Here is a 12907-nt window from a genome sequence, read left to right as displayed (position 1 = left end):
TACCTACGTCGCCATCTTGACCAGAAGTCTGTACTGATCCATTTTTGATATGAAACCGTATTGTTGAATCTCTGGAATAACAACTTATTAAATAATGATACGCATGTTTATGAATTCATTTCTAAATTATAAATATTTATAAATATAAATAAAATTAAGTTTATTAAGGATTGCATTCTGATTTTCTATATCTTTGCTTACTTTGTTCTGCCTGTTCTCTGAACTTCTTAGAGGGATATGTTCAAGTCCCCAAGGACATTTCCACTCTGCTGTCCATCTCACCTTGTCCCCAGTGGTAACCTGCCACAGCGGGGCAGGACAGGCACATGAGCCAGTAGTCCCATCTGTGTCATCTTGTCAGATTCCTAAGGCACTGCAGACAACACAGGCAGTGTCTCCCCTTCTGGACTGCCCCTTCTACCAGTCTCGCAACATGCTTTGCACCTACCAACTGAGCCATCTTGCCCTAGGTATTGCTGTGAATATATTTATTCATTTCCTGATTTCTATTGTTCTCTGATTTTTTTTATTAACAAGGCAGTATTGCTGCCTTCTGCCATTGCATGGAGAAGTTGGAAAACCCAGGAAATGGAGAGGAATTACATCTGAGCCTGGCACTGAAGCAACAGATGAGATCAGAAAGAAAGTGGCAGACATTCGTTTCAACTTTAGCGGGGCAGCCCACACCATCTTCAGAAGGACCAGATCCGCCCTGGGCCTCAGGATAAAGGGAGCACAGGAAGCAGGAACCGTGGGGCTCTGGGTGGAGAGAGCTCCGGGGAAGGAGGGTACGGGTGCTGTTGCCCCTGGCAAACCTGCACAGGTGGGACCATTCACTGCATCTTCAAGGTAAAGTAAGCTTTTGACATAGAGAAAAGACAACGATAAAAATAACAAAACCCACACCGATGCAAGTCTTCCTTCAGCATCTTCTGGTTCTGGCTTACACATGCAGAAAAGGAAGCTGCCTCCTTCCTGGCTGTTTTCTGACTGGGACTCAAACATCCTCTCTCCTGGATGAAGTCGTCCCAAATGGATGTGTGGGGAGGACTTTGCAGCAAGGACTTTGCTGAGCCCTGTCTAGAGCTGGTTTTCTGCTCAGGGATGCCTGTCTGTGGTCTCTGTCCTATCAGGACACCTCCAAAACAGGAGGGTGGCTGGTGCCAGTCCAACAGCTGGTGTGTGGTCACCACTGGGAAGAAGCAGTTGGTGGCTCCCTCGGGGTGCAGACTGATGAAGGTTGGGGCCCAAAGACCCCCCAGGGGGTGAATCCATGCTCCACTTGGCAGTCCTCTGACAACCAAGTCAGAGCCCCCCACTCGGCTCCCGCAGATACCTGGAGTCTGCAGCAGCAACTTTCTGGGCAGGAGAACACAGCACCCACTCAAAGAGTGTCACAATAGGGGAGCCTATGAACAGCTGGGCTCTGAACCAGCCTCCCAGACAGCCTAAGCCAGACTGAGCCCATGTGGCACTGGGGGAACAGCCAACCAAAGCCCCCCCAGGCAGCTCCCATCCTGCTGGGCACATCAAACTGCTCAGTGACCCCTCCGCCTCACATCCAAGTATCTTACACCTCTGTTTCCCCAGCTTCTCCCTCACCCCGCAACTGTCCCCAGCAGTTGCCACTGACCCCACCACAAAGCACATCCCCAACCTCAGCTTCTGCTGCCCTGCCAGCCCCATGGTCCCCAGGGCCATTTAGAGGGACTCCAGCCTTGCCTCCCCTTGTTCCCCCACCTTCTTGTGGCACCTTGACAACACTCACCTCAGTCCCTGTCAGGCCTCTGCCCAAAGCTCCCTGCTCACACTGACCCTGCCCAAGGACCCCTTACTCAGCATGTCATCTTTTGGGTGAGACCTTCCTTACATCTGTTAGCAAGGAGTTCCTTGAATTCGCGCCTGTGTTCATTCAGTTTCTCCCCGATTCAGGAGACACTGAAGCAGGTCAGAAAGCCTCAGTGTCTGCTGCTTGGAAATAAATGGCTGCAGAAACTCACAAGAGTGCATAACCAAGTATGAAACAAGCCACCTCACAACACTGCACAGGTGTTCCCTGGGTGAACCTCTCACCTGCAACAAGTGGGGGATGCTGCAGCCAGGACTGTGCTGACCCCACCTGGGCAGCGCCTGGGCAGCACCTAGCGCAGGCACTGGTTGGGGTGGTGGGAGGAGAGGCTGGGAAGGGGTACAGGATGGGGTTTCAGAGGAGGGAGGACGTGCCCCTACTAGTTGCAGCCCAGGCCCCACCCAACCTGCGGGCTGCAGCGCCCCCTGGTGCCCACCCAGCTCAGGGGCACTCCCAAGCCCTGGTTGCTCTTGGTGCCCAGGAGCAGCACCAACCCTCAGAGCTGGGGACACTCATCTGCAAGCCCCCTACCTGTGTCCTCCCACCCCTCACAGCTAACCCACACACCCTCCGTTCCCCCAACACATACATACATTTGATCGCAGTCCTCTGCCCGGCCCTCTCAGCTCCTACCAAAGCCTCTCCCTGTGGAAGGAAAACAAGACACCATAAACAAGATTCCAAGGTTGCTTTGCTATTAGGAAATCTGTTAACAAAATTCAGTATAGGAACAGATCAAAGGAGAAAAATCATATGGTTTCTCTCCATTGTTGCAGAAAAAGCCTTTGACAGAAACCTAATGTCCATTTCTGATAAAAATATTAAAAGTAAGGAAAATAGGAATTGATAGATATTGTCTCAACATAATAAAATATATATGCCTTTTCCTAAGCCCACACCTCACTGAACGAGGCACTGCGGTGTCGTTTCCCCTGGCATCCAGAGCAAGGCAAGCCCACCTGCTGTCTCCACTGCCACTCCTCACTGTCTGGAGGCATCAGCCACTGAATCAGACCAGAGGAACCAGTTAGGACTATAAGACTGGAGAAGGAGTGAAACTGTTTATTCGCAGAGGCTCCATGCTGTACCTGGGACCTCTACAAAAATGCTGTCCTGTTACACTCATGGTAATGGAAGCATCCCATATCCTCCATGTCCCCACCAGTCACATGCAGCTGCTGAGTATTAAAAATGGGGCCTATATGCTTTTCTGATCTGCCATCTATTGTGGAATCACCGCCAAAATGCAGACTTTCATGACAACCCTTATGGGAAAGACCATCACTCTCAAGGTTGAACCCTCGGATACAATAGAAAAATGTAAAGGCCAAGACCCAGGATACGGAAGGAGTTCCCCGATCAGCTAAGACTGATCTCCGCTGGCCAGCCACGTGCAGACGGGCGCGCTGTGTCTACTGCAACATTCCAAAGGAGCCCACGCATCACCTCGCGTTGAGACTTCGTGATGGTGCTAAGAAAGGAGGAAGTCTCACCTCACTCGCCAGAGTGGTGCGAGCACAAGTGAAGAATAAGCCTCAGTGAAAGGCTAAGCTGGCTGTGCTGAAACACTACAGAGTGGATGCGAACGGCAAAACCGGCCACCTTCGTCAGGAGTGCCCTTCAGATGACTGTGGTGCCGGAGATTGTATGGCCACTTTGCCAGACAGTATTTTTTAAATTATTTTATTGTTGTTCAATACAGTTGTCTGCATTTACCTCCAACTATTACCCTCAACCCCAGCCATCCCCACCTCCCTCCCATTTCAACCCCCCCTTGGTTTTGACCATGTGTCTTTTACAATTGTTCCTGGAAACGCTTTGCCCCTCCCCCCTCATTTTCCCCTCTCCCCTCCCTTCTGATTACTGTCAGATTGTTCTTAATTTCAATGTCTCTGGTTATATTTTGCTTGCTTTTTTTCTTTTGTTGATTAGGTTCCACTCATAGGTGAGATCATATGGTATTTGTCTCTCACTGCCTGGCTTATTTCACTTAACATAATGCTATCCAGTTCCATCCATGCTGTCGCAATGGGTAGGAGCTCCTTTTTTCTCTCTGCTGCATAGAATTCCATTGTGTAAATGTACCATAGTTTTTGATCCATTCATGTACTGATGGGCACCTAGGTTGCTTCCAGCACTTGGCTATTGTAAATTGTGCTGCTATGAACATTGGGGTGCATAAGTTCTTTTGGATTGGTGTTTCAGGTTTCTTAGGATATAATCCCAGCAAGGAATTGCCAGGTCAAAAGGCAGTTCCATTTTTAGTTTTCTGAGAAAATTCCATACTGTTTCCCACAGTGGCCTCACCAGTCTGCATCCCCACCAACAGTGCACCAGGGTTTCCTTTTCTCCACATCCTCACCAGCATTTGTTGTTTGTTGATTTGATTATGATGGCCATTCTGAGCAGTGTTAAGTGGTATCTCATTGCGGTTTTAATTTGCCTCTCTTTGATGGCTAGTGATGCCGAGCATCCTTTCATATGTCTCTGGGTCCTCTCTATGTCCTTCTTGGAGAGGTGTCTGTTCCAGACTTTTGCCCATTTTTTAATTGGGTTCTTTGTCTTCCTGGAGTGGAGTCGTGTGAGTTCTTTACACATTTTGGAGATCAAGCCCTTGCCAGACAGTATGGTGGCAAATGCTGTCTGACCTGTTGCCTCAACAAGCCAGAAGACAAGTCACTGTATTTGGGTTAATAAAACACATGAAGAAACAAAATAAATTTTTAAAAATAAAAATGGAGCTAATGTGACTGAGGAATCAAGTGTTTGGATTCATTTCCTTTTATTTTATGTACACATAAAGGTAAGCGGCCACAAATGACTGCTGTGTTAGACAGCAAGGACAACCCTACAGGATCGATGGAGCGAAAGAGACTCACACAATAAGCAAACTGTTCAAAATTAACACAGAAATCAAGAGCCTTGATATTGACACAAAATGAGTAGTGGGAGGATGGAATGGTAGAGAATCCGCCAACAATGGTGGAAATCAGAAGATAAAATACTCAGGAATGACGCTGACAGGAAGTGTGCAGAAGTTATAACTGGGACAGAGACAGAGATTTGAAGATGATGAACTGCGGAGCGGAGCCTGTGTAGAACCGAATGGGTGTTAACGTCCAGTGTGGACCATGGCACCCTGGTTGTGGGAGAACTCCCTGTGCTTAGGAAACATTCCCTGGGATATTTAGGGTGGGGAGCACCATTCCGCAGCTACCCTCTGACGGAGCAGAGCGAACAGGCTGGAATGTTAACATTGGGGCGACCTGGGGGAAGGAATGCAGGCATTTGTTGCACTATTCTTGCAACTTTTCTCTAAATATGAGATTATTTCAAGATAAAATGTTAAAGAATTAAATTACAAGTACCGATATGGTAGTAAGGGGGTGGAATACAATACAGATTAAATCTTTTTTAAAAGCCAGACAAACAAGTGCCTCTGTACTGAGACCCAGAGCTCTCCTCCCAGGAACTCAGGCTCTTCTGGGGCGGGTGGGTGTGGCCTCCGCAGAGATGCACTTTTCCCAGCCTGCACTGTTCCAGTCCTTCTAAAGGTGGACTGACAGTTAAGTTACCTACTTCCATGCAGTGGCTTCTTAAGATGTAGCCACAATAAAACCTGGGCAGATCCAGATGTGCTGATACCAAGTCCCCACCACATGTGGTTGGATGAAGAAAGGACTAATTGAATGACCTCCTGACATGTGTGGAAGAAACAGGCAGGGCTCTGCTTCAGCGGGAGGTGCAGAGCAAGATGCCCGTGGCAAACACAGTCTCTACCTGCTTCCGTAGACACAAACATCCTGCGCACCCATGCACATGCACGCACGGACACGCACATGCACACACCCCAACTTTGAGGGCTCACCAGGCACCGCGTTATGCCTTTAAATAAATGACTTTACTCCAGTGACAGAGGCAATGTTATTCTCCCTGATTCCCAAAGGAGGAAACCAAGGCACAGAAATGTGACTTTGCACAGCAGTTGGTGGTAGAGACAAGGTCCCCATTGGGAGGCCACACCCTCATCCTCCTCATTCACTTCTGCCTTCTGAATCACTCTGAGCAGAAGCCAGGGGGACAGACCAGCTCTGCCCCTTTCTCAGTGCACAATCCTAAAACCCCTGGAGGGGCAAACAAGACAGGCATCCTCACTAGTGGGGCAGGCGTCGTGAGGGCGGAGCTGGGAGTCCGGTCTCGAATGGAGGGCAGAGAATACAAGTGCCCTGAGCCCCATGGGAACAGGATTCTCACTGCTGGAGTCTCGCATCACAGACATAGAGGCAGAAAGCTGGATGAGGCCTGTAGTCACGTGGAGCTGGAGGTGTCAACACAAGAACACATACAAATGAGGGTGCGCGTGGTCACGTATTCTTTAGCTCTGTCCATCAAGAGGGTCTAAAAGCAGTGACACCCCAAAAGTTTCATTCACTGAAATCTCCGGGCTCTCTGAAGAACAAGTGGTCCCAGTGCTGACAGAGACCCTGGGAGTACAGCCTGACGGTCTTCAGCCCCAGATAGTGAGGAAAGCCCCCCGGAACAAGAGGCCCCCACCAGCGAGGCCCCAACTGCCAGAGCAATAAAATAAAATGGGAAATTAAGTGAATGAATGGTAAGTTTGCTGAGGGACAGGACATTTGCAGAGTTTCGAGGTTACTGGGGGAAAGAAGCCTGGTGGACACCATGCTGATGGAGCGATCAAAGTGAATGCCGCCAGATACAAGCCACACACAAATCGTGCCCTCCCAGTGGGACGTGCCAGGCAGTGACCGTGCTCAGGTGCACAGAGACAAACCACCTGCCCGAAGCAGTGCTGCTATACAGACCCGCTGGGGTGCCCACTCTTCAGTAGCCGACTGTCCACAAGTCAATATCCAAGTCAATATCTGGGAGCCGGCCCAGAGGGAGGGGGAGGGGCCCACACGGTCGGCCTACTCCTCCAGAGCCCCTGGCACTCCGCAGACGTGCCCGAGTGCCCACTCGGCGGGCTCGGGGAGTGCTGACTGGCCACAGCTTCACTCCTCCACCACAGGACCTACAGCACAGACCAACTCCTATATTGGCTTTACTTTGCTTTCTCCCACGAGTTTAGTGACTCCTCCCCTTGGCATGGAAACTCACCTCAGAATCCAGTCAGGCGTCCTGACCCAGAGGAAAGACCCCAGTGACTAGTCTGCGCATAGGGAATCAGTGGCTGGACGGTCACAGCAAGGTCAATGCTGGTCTGCAGTCAGGGCAAGTAACCGCCTCCCAGAGGACAGAGAACCAGGGGGCCAGGGCAGTGGAACTGTCAGTCCCTTGGCCAGAATGCCCTCCCTCTTTTCCCAGCCACCCAGCGTGGCCAACACGGGTGCTTCTCACAGTGTTTTCTAGGAAGCTGTTTCTCCATACTCTAGCAGACTCTCCGTGGTGTTGAACAGCACCCCTGAGACACCATCACCTCCCTGTGGCCACAGCAGGGGACAAGGACTCGATGCTTTCACGGCCCACAGTGCCAACAAAAGGATCCACCTCTAACACCTGACCACCAGCACAGCCTGACTGCCCATGGGGACTGTCCCTGCAGTAGCCCGAGGTGGGATTCTGGAAGCAAGGCGCTGGCAGGCCAAGCTCAGCTCCTCCTGAGGGAACCAGCCCCCAGCTCCCCAGGCTCAACCTGCTGCCTGGCCCCACGCAGCTGCCTGGTGTGATACAAACTCACTTCTTCTCTTCTTTGTCTGTATTTTCTCTGGAGCCCGACTCAGGCTTTTCTGCATTCTCTTTGAGATAAAAATCAAAAACAAATCTTTAAAGGCCATCTCCAAAAACCACAGAATGGCTGGAATTAAATAAAAATAAAGCTTGTGGCTTTCCTCTCAGGAACTTCCTGCTTATCTGAAATGCGCCGAGTCAGCAGCAGCTAGGAGCCCAGGCGGCGGTTCCCGGGCCTCAGCCTCCAGATGCGGCCAGGCCCGAGGGCCACAGACAGAGCGCAGGCCGGACCACAGGCAGCAAGACAGAGTTCTCGTTCCCGCTAAAAATTCTTCCTAATAAAACGCCCTCACATTGTCCCGCCTCAGCCAAGGGAAACGGGGCCCCGCAGCGGACACTCGGAGGCCCATGCACAAGGGCAGGCGCCGCGTGTGACTCCGCCCGGAGCTCACATTCCTCCGCCTGGCGTACATTCTGGGGCGCCCAGCCTCCCCAGCCTCCGGAGCCTCCCCACCTAGAGCCTCACTGAGTCCGGAGAGGGAAGGCAGTGAGCCGAGTTTACTCACAGCCCTCCTGACACCAAATGTGTGGGTTTTCTCTGGACACCAACCAATTCCCAACTCTCTAGATACCAGCTGGGTGTCCTGGTATTTAACTCAGTTCTGACACTAATTGCCCGGCATTAACCAGACCCCACAAGCTGAGGGCTGAGCCAAGGCCGCCCCCACTTCAGGCCCCAGTCACAAGTCCAGGTTGTCGCCTGTGCTTCTGACTGACCAGCTATAAAACAGGGCACCCACGACCCCTCCTCAGGTTCCATGATGTGCTGGAAGGGCTCCCAGGACTCAGGGAAACACTTTACTTCCGCTTACTGACCTGTCATAGAGGACACACCTGGGGAACCGCAGGCGGTAGATGCCCGGGCAAGGTGTGGGAAGGGTGCAGAGCGTCAGAGCCCTCTCCCTCTCCCTCTCCGGGAGCGTGCCCTCCCGGCACCTCACGTGTTCACCGGTCCAAAGGCTCCCCAGCCCTTCACTTAGGGTTTTTATGGAGGTTCCATTACACAGGCTGATTAAGTCATTGGTGATTATCTCCGTCTCCAGTCCCTCTTGGGATTCTGGGGGTCGAGGGTGGGGCTGAAAATCCCAACCCTCCAATCACACCTTGGTCTTTCTGGCCCTCGCCCTCCCATGCACAAACCAAGCCTAGGAGCCCCACCCCTTCCACCTCATTGGCTCACAAGAGACAGTCATCCCCCAGCGATGCCCAGGCTTTTAGGAGTGGGTGCCAGGAACTGGGACAAAGACCAAATACATATATTTCACTATTCCACAGTCATCTTTTGACAAGTCCATGAACACTGTTTTCATCTACAGGTGGATAATGGGACCCCCGCAAAGACTGCACAGGAAGGTGCGACTCCGCCTGCGGTCCTTCCTGCAGACGCTCTGCCTGGAATTGCAGTCTGAAGGCCGCCGCCTCCTGAAACAGGCAGCAGGAGACAGGCACCACGTGGTGCGGCCTCTCTTATCCGGAGGGCAGACCGCCCACCTTCACAGAAGGGGCCCCTTGGAAAGTTAAACATAGAATCACCACATGGCCCCGCACCTCTGCTCCTGGGGACACCGGGGAACACGCAAGCTCATGCCCACGTAAGAATCTGTACACAATGTTCCTGCAGCAGGAATCGCAGCCCAATAGCCAGAGGCGGAGACACCCCAAGTGCCCAGGGACAGAAGAACAGATAAACACAGTGCAGCCCACCCAAACAGGGGAATATTATTCAGCCGTAAAAAAGGAAGGAAACTCCAACACAGGCTGCAATGTGGATGAACCTGGAGGACATCGTGCTCAGAAAAATAAGCCAGACACACAAGAACAAATCCTACATGGTTCCTCTTATGTGAGGTCCTGGAGCAGGCAACTCCAGAGTGCCAGGAAGTGGATTAGAGGGGACCAGGGATGGGGGAGGGGGTGGGGAGTGAGTGCTGGCAAATGTGGGGTTTCATTTGGAGGATGAAATGTTCTGGAAGTCGATGTAGGTGGTGGCTGCACAAACTGTGAATGTACTACAGCAGTGATGTGTTACAGAAGTGTACGTCTGAAACCTGCGTAATTGTATTAGCCGATGTCACCCAGTCAATTCAATAAAAATGCAAAAATAAATGAATAATCCAAAAAACCCATTGTGAATGTACCAAGTGGCAGCCCCAGCCCAAAGAAAGACGGAGAGCCCCCTCAGCACACAGGTGGGCCCCTCAGCCTACGCGTCCCCTCGAGGCCCCCGCATCGGACCCTTGCAGACCATAGACCTTCCCTCTCACGCTGTGTCACGCGCAAGCCCTTTATTTCTCTGTTGTTTTCTTACCCACCCCCACCCCACCCCCCATCCCCACACCACACACCCCAGCTGACACCGTGTAAGGATGGGCCTGGTCCCAACCCCAGGATGTGGAGCACCAGCCTCTTTCAGGTGGAAGGTCAGGTCTCACGCCCCAGGCCCCACACAGGTCCTCTCCCTGCTCTCAGCCTGGGGCCTGAAAAATGAATTCTGAACCCATTTGATCATGAAAGTCCTGGACGTGCAAATCTACCTTTACAAAGTCCTCTTGTGGGCAGAGGACTAATTCTGCACTTGAACGAAGACTTGGCTTCTGTCCCCTGAGTCCCAGGCATGTCACTCGTGTCACATGAATGCACCAGCTTGTGGACGGCCCTGAAAGGCTTCACCGGGACTTTGGTGGCCCGGGTGGGGCTCCAGTGCAGTAGGGTCTGGAGGCAAAAAGCGAGGCTTCGTGGAAAGGACTAAAGGGGAATTGTGGAAGAGCCAGAGTCCCTCCGGGAGGAAGACAAAGCTGGTCTCCCTCTCCTGGGTGCAGACCTTAAGGAAGTGAAGGCGGGTGTTTCGACAATACCTCACCCCCGTCACAGCAGCACGGCCCACAAAGGCAGAGGCGACCAATGTCCCTCAGCAGGGGAACAGAACAGGTGAATAAAACGTGCTCATCTGCACACTGGAGAATTATTAAGCCCTAAAAAGGAATGCATAACATTTAAAAAACCAAACTATTTCATTTAAAAATAGGCAGAAGACCTGAATAGACATTTTTCCAAGAAGGACACACAAATAACATACGAAAAGATGCTCAACATCACTCATCATCAGGGAAATGCAAATTAAGACCACAGTGAAGGGAGCCGTCTCCCCCCGCCCCTGACTCACAGAGGTGGCCACCTTACACGCCTAAACCAGTTACTGCAGGGCTGCGGCAGGACCAGGAAGCAAGCAGCCACAGTCTCCACACTCTGCAGACACCAAGGATTTAACTGGAGCCAAAAAGTGTGTGGCCCTCCTCAGTGCCCATAATCGTGGGCCTTTGGACCCGTTAATCTGTAAAAAGAACTGGAGGCCTGGCCAGGAAGCTCAGTTGGTTAGAACGTTGTCCCACTATGCCAAGGTTGAGGGTTCGATCCCCAGTCAGGGCATATACAAGAAGTAACCAATGAAAGTGAAACAGCAAAAATCAATGTCTCTTCTCTCTGTCTCCTCCTCCTCTCTCTTTCTCTCCTTTCCTCCCTGTTTTCCTCTCTCTAAATCAATAATGATTGTAAAAAAGAAAAAGCAGAACTGGAACTAGAGTTGTGGAATGGACAGTCTTAATGAAGCCCAGAAGCTTCTGGGAAGCCAGATAACCCTCTTTCTGCACAATAGATAAAATTCCTTGTATAAAAAAAATAAAAAGACCACAATGAGATATTGCCTCACACCTGTCAGAATGGGTATCAAAAAATCAACAAACAAGTATTGGCAAGGATGTGGAGAAAAGGGAGCCCCCTTACTCTGTTGGTGATTATGAACCGGTGCACCACTATGGAAAACAGTATGGAGAATCCTCGAAAAGTTAAAAATAAAGCTACCATATGACCCAGCAACCCCAGTTTTGAGTATCCAAAGAAAACAAAAACACTAACTCAATAGATGCACCCCTATTTTCGTTACAGCATAACCAATTACAGCCAAGGTATGGAAGCAAGCTAGATGTCCATCAGTAGATGAATAGATAGAGAAGATATGGCATGCACACACACACACACACACACACACACACACACACAATGGAACATTATTCAGCAACAAAAAAGAATGCAGTATTACTGTTTGCGACAACATGGATGGACCTGAAGAGTATTATGCTAAGTGACATAAGTCAGAGAAATACAAACACCATTTGGTTTCACTTATATGTGGAATCTAAAAAAACAAAATAAAATGGAAACAGACACATAGATACAGAGAAAAAGCTCATGTTTGCCAAAGGGGAAGGGGGATGAGAATTTTTTAAAAAAGAAGTGAAGCACAGACACCCGCCACAGCACGGACGAACCCTGAACACGTGCTGCCAAGTGAGAGAAGCCAGGCACACGAGACCACACAGCGCGTGCCTGGCTCCACGTACGTGACACGCCCAGAACAGGCAAGTCTGCAGAGACAGAGCGAGAACAGGGGCCGTGGGGGCGGGGGGCGTGGGGATTGATGCTAATGGGTGTGCAGTCTCTTTTTGGAATGATGAAAGTATTTTGGAATCAGATGCTGAAGGTGGTTGAATAACATTGTAAGTTTGCCAAATGCCACTGAACTGCTGAATTTAAAATAGTTAATTTTATGGTACATGCACTTTGCCTCAATTTTAAAAAGGAAAAGAACTTGGTAAAAACCCACTTGTTCTGATTGGTGGAAAAGTGGCAGTGGAGGGAGTCGGAGGCGGAAAGGGGCTGGCATGTCTCGTACCCCTTCTGTGGTCACCACTCGAAGGGGGTGGCCCCCCCAGGGGACGGTGTGCGCTGGTTCCCACCAGGGCTCAACACTCAGCAGGCAGGGTTCTCAGGACACATGACTGACTCAGACAGTCAGGACAGGAGACAGGTCCATTTTCCCTGTGAGGCTGCCAGCCTGTCACTTCCCTGCCCGTCCTGGCGCTGCGAGGCCTCCACTGCCCGGGTGTCAGTGGGAAGCCGGCCGGTCCTGACTGTGGGCCACTCAAGGCCCCTAAAGGCACGTGAAGAAGAACAAAAGTTTGGGCCCAGGGTCGGCTGCACCTATGTGTGCATGTGTGTGGCTGTGTGAGCATGTGTTCACATGTGTGTGTGGCTGTGTGTGCACACATGTGTGTGCACGTTTGTGTGTGATCATGTGAGCCACAGATCTAATTTTACATTTTCTACTAGCCACGCACATTCTAAAAGTAAAAGGAAACAGATGAAATCAATCTTAATAATACATTTCATTTCAACTGACATGTAAAACGTTACCATTCCACCACGTGAATAAAAAGTTTATTAATTTGTTATCACTTTTTTGTGCTAAGT

The sequence above is a fragment of the Phyllostomus hastatus genome, unplaced genomic scaffold (assembly GCF_019186645.2).
Source record: "Phyllostomus hastatus isolate PE091 unplaced genomic scaffold, TTU_PhHast_1.1 phas_contig_64, whole genome shotgun sequence".
Lineage (NCBI taxonomy): Eukaryota > Metazoa > Chordata > Mammalia > Chiroptera > Phyllostomidae > Phyllostomus > Phyllostomus hastatus.
This window is presented reverse-complemented; position numbering follows the sequence as displayed.